Below are 8,041 nucleotides of genomic sequence, written 5' to 3'. Positions count from 1 at the left end.
CAAAACCCCTGGATCCAGAACACTGAGCATCACAAAATCATGGACACAACAAAACCCCTGGATCCAGAACACTGAGCATCACAAAATCATGGATATCACCAAAACCCTGGATTCAGAACACTGAGCATCACAAAATCATGGATACCACAAAATCCCTTGGATCCAGAACGCTGAGCATCACAGAATCATCCACACCACAAAATCCATCAGTGTTTGGGCTCAGGCTGTAGTTGAGACAACCAGCACTAGGTGTCATGGAATCACAGAATCATTAAGGTTGGAAAAGCACTCTGAGATCATCGAGTCCAACATCCCCCAGCACTGCCAAGGCCACCACTGACCCATGTCCCCAAGTGCCACATCCACAGGGATTTTAAATCCCTCCAGGCATGGGGACTCCACCACTGGGCCCTGGGCAGCTGGGCCAAGGTTTGTTTGTGCCAATGACGCTGAAAATCCAGAGGGATCTGAGGGATCTGAGTCTGGGGATCCTGGAAGGACAGGGAGGGACTGGGGGCTCCACTCCTGGGCAGTGCAGTGCAGGGAGAGGGAGAGTCACTGGTGCAAAGAAGTGCCAGGGGAGTAAAATATCTCTTGGCAGTGCTGATTTTAAGTATCTACTGGGTGTATAATCAGAATTGCCCAAATTATCCATCATTTGAGAGAGCACCTATTGGATTTATCTGGAAAAGCCACCTGAGCTGCTTCGTTGTGGTGGCCCAGATCCTCTTGGCACTGCGTTTGAAACGCTCTCAGCGGCTTCTGATGGGTAGAACCGAGCTCCCACAAATCCAGGGGAATGCAGAAGGGCTTCCAGGGGGTGGAAAACCCACCCCACACCCTGCCAGGGAGTTGGGAATGCCGTGGAGCTGCTGCTGCTGCTGAGCTGTGGCGCTGCCCGCGCTCCCTGATGTTGAAGAGGAAGCACCGAATTCCTTTGGCAAAGGACTGTTAACAATGGCTTTCAGGAAGAGCCCTGGGTATTCCCCACCCAGAAAGGGCAGGGCTGGAAGCCACACAAGGTGGCCCTGGCTGTTGTCACCGTTGCCATGGCTACCCACGGGCAGCGGGAAGGGAGGACCGTGGTTTCCCTCCTGAGCTCCGTTGCTGTTGTTTTAGTCGCCCAAAGGCTGCCCCGACCGTGGGATCTCCTCGTGTTCAAGCAGCTGATTGTGTGACCTCCTAAGGACAGGAGGGCTTGGATGGCAGCAGACCCCTGCTCCATCCAGCAGGACTGGCACCCAGCTGGGTTGTGTGGCAGCAGGGATAATGAGGATGGGCTGAGTGGCACAGTGGGAATTTCACTCCTGCAGCTCTCTGGGATGGGCTGAGTGTCACAGTGGGAATTTCGCTCCTGCAGCTGTCTGGGATGGGAAGTGGAGTGTGTATTGAGGAGATCTCCTCACATTTTGGGATAGGAGCGTCTCCCTCGTCCTCATAAATTGTGGCTGCCATCATGCAGCCCAAGCACAGGATTCCCAGATGGAGCAGCTCTGAGCCTCAGATGGGGATCCATCAGGTCCTCAAATCCCGCCTTGATGAAGTTAAACCACACCCTGTGGGTTTTGGTGGGACTTTAGAAACCCCAGTACAACTTGCCAAAAAATCTTCACCCCGAAATTGCCACCAGACACCCTCAAACCATATTTAATTAAAGCAGAAACTCAGATTTGAAAAGTCCTCCTCGAAGGCTGAAGCCAGAGCTCCATGGCTGAAGTTCATCTTGGCACTGTTCTGGTCTGTCCGAGCTATTAATTTCCTGTATTCAGATAAAAAGGTGGAATAAAATGGATGTAAAAACAAGAGGCATAATTAGAAGCATCCAGGTATGTCCCAGTCAGGGATTTAGGGAACAGCACAATAATATCAGAGAGGTTTAAAAATTTATGTCGGTGCTGAAAAGCAAAGCAGAGCAGGATTTTAAGTACAGAGCCTAATGGCTGGAGAATGTGGATTTATCCCCCATAAATGTCTTGTGGAAGGCTGGATTATGTTGTGGTTGTGGATATGTGTGGAGGAATGTTTGTAGGAGCAATAAACCACAGGGAGCCAGGTCTAGGCGAGGGCACCTGCCCGGGAGCAGCAGGACCAGGGTGGAATCCCTATAAATCCCTATAAATCACCATCCAGAGCCTCTGGCAATCAGGGCCGGCTGCTGCCACTGCTGTGGGTGGCATCAAAGTGTGTGGGATAGTGACAACCAGCTCAGAGGGAGCTGTGGCCCTTCTCCGAGGTGGCATCTGCTGACAGTGCTTCTCCCACCCTCCAGAAAGAGGGAGCAGCCACAAAGCAGGAGCAGCCAGAGAGCAGGAGCAGCTCCCCGTGGCTCCTCACTTCTTCTGTCTCTCCATCCCAGCTCCAGCCCTTTCTCCTTCCTCAAAAAAGGCAGCCAAGCCATGAGCTTTCCCCCCTGGAAAGGGCAAGGTTGTATTTTATGGGCACAGGGCGGGTGCTTTCGGTTGGCACCGCGTGGTAAAAATGTGGAAGGGAGCAGAGGGAGGGGGATAAATGAGACACAGGCACCTCTCCGGGCAGCAGGGGTGTGTTTATTCCCCGGGATTGGAGTGGAGGGGGATAAAGGTCAGCCTTTGAGAAGGAAACCAGGCTGCTGCATGCCCAGAGCAAACAGGATCAGTGACTTGTGGGCTTAGTCAGCACCCGGGGCGTTGTCACTGCTCTGGAAATCCCACGTGGTTTTCCCGGGTCCAGGAAGGACAAGGGGAGGAGGAAGCAAACGCTGAGGGTGCCCAGCCTGTGGGCAAAGGGTTTGGTGAAGGCAGGAGGGAGAGCAGCAGGAGAGTGTGGGGCCAACTCCAGGACTCCAGTCCACATTCCAAAAGAAGGGATGTGCCCAGAGAAGCTGCTTGAGGTCCCTGCAGGAGGCTGGTCTTCCACTCAACAGTGGCCTCGTTTGATCCTTTCTTTCCACTTCTAATTCCTGGATCTGTTCACTAACCCCCTTTTTCCATTGGGAAGTGTTTTCCTGACTGACACAGGAGAGACCAGGTCTAAGCATTGCTTGGCATCGTGCCCTCCTGTCACCACCTGAATTGAGGAGGGGGGAGGAGAGCATGGAAGCAGCTGGAAGGGAAGATGCCAGCAGGGAGAGGGGGAAGCAGGTAAGGAAGCAGAGGAGCCAGGAGATGTTGAAAACGGATCAGCACAAAATGAGAACCCAAAATAAACACCATCTGCAAGAGATTGTTAAGGTTAAAAAAGCAAAAAGGAAAGAAATTCTGCTAATGGCATCGCTCTGGTGACTCAGGACAACTGGTTCTGAATTTGGGAAGATCCCAGGTGCTGCAGTGCTTTGTAGACAGTGGTGATGACTTTTCATTTCAGCAGTGAGGGAATAACTGAGCAGTCACGGACAGAGGCAGGTCCTTGAGCCAGCAGGGAACCTGCACAAGAGGCTATGGAAAGGCTCCTCCAGCTTCCTGACCTGTTACATTGATTTTTTTTAAGGTGTTTTGGAACACTGAGGAAGTTCTGGCAGACTGGAAAACACTGAGAGGTCAGTGACTAAAAGGGAGAGTTTTTAAAGCATTCTTTAAAAACTCAGGCTGTTGTCAATCCCACTAAACCCAATTACATGGAACTTCATTAGTAGGAAATTAAGGGAACATAAAAGAGTTAACGTCAGCCAGATGGGCTTAAGGAAAATAGGATCTGTCAGGCAAACTCTGTCATTTTTCAAGGAGATTATGAGCTGGGAACAGGCATCTTTGATGCATTTGTGTTGGTCCTGCATGATGATTTGATTAATAAATCAGAACAATACATATTCAGCTTGTTTGTGTCAGTGACTGGTAAGAATAAATAAACTTCTTGCTGACGGGCTTTCAAATGGTACAAAGTTTGTGTGGCAGCAAATAACAAGGACAAATCCCAGGCTGCTCCCGAAGGCAGATGCAAGCCATGAATATTCATGCGAAGGTGACCAAATCCCACGTGTCCGGCGACAAAGAATGGAGCTTTTCTTACAGAATGGAAAATTTTATCCCCGGAATTGAAGGTGAGGGTGGGGAATCAGCTGAACATCAGGCTCAGGGTGACCCCTGGGGCCAGCGGGGCTCGGAGTGGTGCTCACACAACAGGGAGGAGGAGCAGACGGGCGATAATCACCTTGCGCTTTGTTTTGTCGGGTTACTCGATTTCTGCTCCTTGATAACAACATCCTGGGCTGATCCCACATCCCAGGTTGATCCCCCAGCGTGGGCAGCAGGGCAGGGGGGGATTGTGCCCCTCTGCCCCCGTCTCAGCTGAGACCCCCCTGCAGAGCTGCTCCAGCCCTGGGAACAACAGCACAAGGACGTGGAGCTGCTGGAGAGAGTCCAGAGGAGGCCCCGGAGCTGCTGCCAGGGCTGGAGCCCCTCTGCTCTGGAGCCAGGCTGGGAGAGCTGGGGGGGTTCCCCTGGAGAAGAGAAGGCTGCAGGGAGAGCTGAGAGCCCCTTGCAGGGCCTAAAGGGGCTCATAAAAAAGAGGGAGAGTGACTTTTTTACACAGGCAGATAGTGATGGGACAAAGGGGAATGATTTTAAACTAAGAGGAGAGATTTAGATTAGAGGTTAAGAAGAAATTCTTTACTCAGAGGGCGGTGAGGCCCTGGCCCAGGTTGGGCAGAGAAGCTGTGGCTGCCCCTGGATCCCTGGAAGCGTCCAAGGCCAGGTTGGACAGGGGTGGGAGCAACCTGGGCTAGTGGAAGGTGTCCCTGCCCATGGCAGGGGGTGGAATGAGATGGTCTTTAAGGTCCCTTCCAACCCAAACCATTCAGTGATTCCACGACTGATTATAAATTCCCATTTCTGTGCTCAACCTCCTTGTACCATAAACCAGTGAACTGAGCAGCATCTTCACACCAGAGGAAACCAGACCTTGTTTCAGAGATCTTTATTTGCGGTAAATAAAACCCAGTGCTCCTTGATGGAGCACTCAGGATTGATTCTGGCACCAGTGTCATCCATAGCACTTCTCAGCCTGTAATTAAAGCCACTAAGGATCGTTGCCAGCCACTCACTCTTGGACCACTGGTGTTTAATCCTGTTTAACAATCTCAGCTGAGACAGAGCAATAGTTACCACTGACTTCAGGAATATTGGCTCAGTCCCCCACAGCACCAGCCCCACTAATTTGAAGGATAACAATAATCCTCTTAGCTGGGAACAGCGGTGGATGGTGGGATCCCCCGATTCCGCACCGGAGCCGGGTTTGTATCACACACTGAGCATTCCCAGAGCCACAGGCAGCTCATCCCAGCGGTCTGAACTCCAGAGCAGTTTAAATCAGCGATGATCTGCTCCTCAGCAGCCATCAGGGTGATGGCTTGAGGGATTGCCCCTGTTTTGCCATGAGGGATTGCTGGAAGCTCCAGCCTTCTCCAGGGATGTCTCAGCTCACGCCTCTGCAGAGCAGCCGGCGGAGGCTGTGCTGTGCTTCCCCGTGATCCAACTCCTAATCCATCCTCTGGGTCGGGATTCCCCTGCTCTGCAACTCCCTGACAGGAGGGGGGTGCCGGGGGGGGGAGATCAGGCTCTGCTCCCAGGGAACAAGGGACAGGAGGAGAGGGAACAGCCTTAAATTGCACCAGAAGAGGTTTAGCTTGGATATTGGGGAAATTTTTTTCGTGTAAAGGGTTGTCCAGCCCTGGCACAGCTGCCCAGAGCAGTCTTGGAGTCCCCATCCCTGGAGGGATTTCAAAGCCGTGTGGATGTGGCACATGGGGACATGGTGGCCCTGGTAGTGCTGGGGGATGGTTGGACTTGATGATCTGAAAGGTCTTTTTCTACCTTAACAGTTCTTAATGATTCTAAATTTTCACCAAGCTCTCCTTGCCACTCCTGCATTCTTCCAGTAATGGTGCCCCATTTCGGGCAGTTATTTTATCCCTTTCTCATTTAAATAAGTGACAATACAGGTGTCCCTGCCTTTGTCAGGGGGGTTGGAACGAGATCATCTTTAAGGTCCCTTCCAACCCAAACCATTCCATGATTCCATGTTATTCAGACCAGCAGCGTTCAACCTTCCCAAGCAGCGGTGAGGGAGACCCGAAGTCTGCTCCTACAATCCGAGTAGATTATTTATATCTCAGAAGAAGAAACAACAAAAGCAAACACAGAAACCCACGGTGGCATCCACAGCCTGAGCTTGATTTTGCTCTTCATCCCACTGTGTCCCTGGCAGAGCGTGGGATTCCCGGGCAAGGACAGCTCTGCTGCACCTGATAACATGATTGGGAACAGGATCTTCCAGTGCCCGTTTTCACAACACAAATTAACAATGACAACAACAACCAGCTGCTTCCAAAGGAAGGATTTGCACTGAGAGGGGCAGCGTTGAACGGTGAGGAGACCTTGACATCCCAGGATGTTTCTGCAGGATAATGGGTGTTTTCCAGGGGAAGTTCGGCTGTGTCCTTGGGAGCAGAGGCCTCTTGTGTCACGCAGCTCAGGGGGGATGCAGAGCAGCTCGGCAGCGGGTGGGATGGTTCAGGATCAAGCTCAAAGGTGGTTTGGTGTCAGCAGGAGCTTCCTTTGGGAGCACAGTCAATTTTTAAGGTGGGGGTGACATCATTTACAGGGCTGAGGGACAGGATGGGGCAGGAGAAGCAGAGGGTCATCCCTCAGGGGGTAGGGGATGCCTCTGCTGGGGGTAGTGACACAGGTTTGTCCCTGCTGGGGGGTCACAATGGTGTCACTGCCATGGGGTCGTGTCCCCTCGTGGGGGAGGACATGAGGACCCTGTTATGGGGCTGTGTCAGTCATGGTGGGTGTCATGGGGCTGTGCCCTCTTGCAGGGGAGGACATGGGATCCCTGCCATGGGGCTGTGTCCTCTGATGGTGGCTGTCACCACCATGGGGGGCTGTGTTCCATCACAGGGGGTGTCATTGCCATGGGACTGTGTCCCCTCACAGAGTGGGACACGGTGTCCATGCCAGTAGGGCGTGCCCCTCATGGTGAGTGTCATGGCCATGGGGCTGTGATCCTTGCAGGGGAGGATGTGGTGTCCCTGCCGTGGTGGTTGTGTCCCCTCACGTGGGACAAGGACACAGGGGCCTTTCCATAGGGCTGTGTCATGACCACAGGGCTGTATCCTCTTATGGTGGAGGACAAAGAATCCTGCCACTGGGCTGTGTCCCTTCATGGCATGTGCCACCACCATGGGGCTGTGGCCCTTCATGGGGGAGGACATGGGGACTGTGCTATGGTGGATGTGTCCCCTCGTGAGGGTAGGACATGGGGTCCCTGCACAGTCTGTGCCCCCTCCCAGGGGAGGACACAGTCCCTTCTATGGGGTTGTGTCTCCTCAGTGTGGGTGTCACCACCATGGGGCCGTGTCCCCCTCAGGAGGGAGAGGATCATGGTGTCCCTTCCATGGGACTGTATACCCTGATGATGGATGTCATGACCATGGGGCTGTGTCCCCTCAGGAGGGAGAGGATCATGGGGTCCCTTCCATGGTGGCTGTGTCCCCTCATGGGGAAGGACATAGCGTCTCTTCCATGGGGTTGGGACTCCTCAATGTGGATGTCGCCACCGTGGGGCTGTAACCCCTCACAGAGGGTGCCATGATCATCGGGGTGTGTCCCTCCAAGAGGGAGGGGATCATGGGGTCCCTTCCATGGGTCTGTGCCCCCCAGGAGAGAGGAGGTCATGGGATGCCTTCCATCGAGTTGTGTCCCCTCTGGAGGGAGGGGATCATGGGGTCCCTTCCATGGGGCTGTGTCCCCTTACGATGGGTGTCACCACTGTGGGGCTGTGACCTTTCACAGAGGGTGCCATGACCATGGGGCTGTGTTCCCTGAGAAGGGAGAGAATCAGGGTGTCCCTTCCATGGGATTGTGACCTTTCACAGAAGGTGCCATGACTATGGGGCTGTGTCTCCTCCGGAGGGAGAGAATCATGGTGTCCCTTCCATGGGACTGTGTGCCCTGACGATGGGTGTCATGTCCACGGGGCTGTGTCCCCTGAGAAGTGAGAGGACCATGGTGTCCCTTCCACGGGACTGCGTGCCCTGATGATGGATGTCACCACCGTGGGGCTG

The sequence above is a fragment of the Neopelma chrysocephalum genome, unplaced genomic scaffold (genome assembly GCF_003984885.1).
Source record: "Neopelma chrysocephalum unplaced genomic scaffold, ASM398488v2 Primary Assembly neopelma1_174, whole genome shotgun sequence".
Classification (NCBI taxonomy): Eukaryota; Metazoa; Chordata; class Aves; order Passeriformes; family Pipridae; genus Neopelma; species Neopelma chrysocephalum.
Note: the sequence above shows the minus strand (reverse complement) of the source record.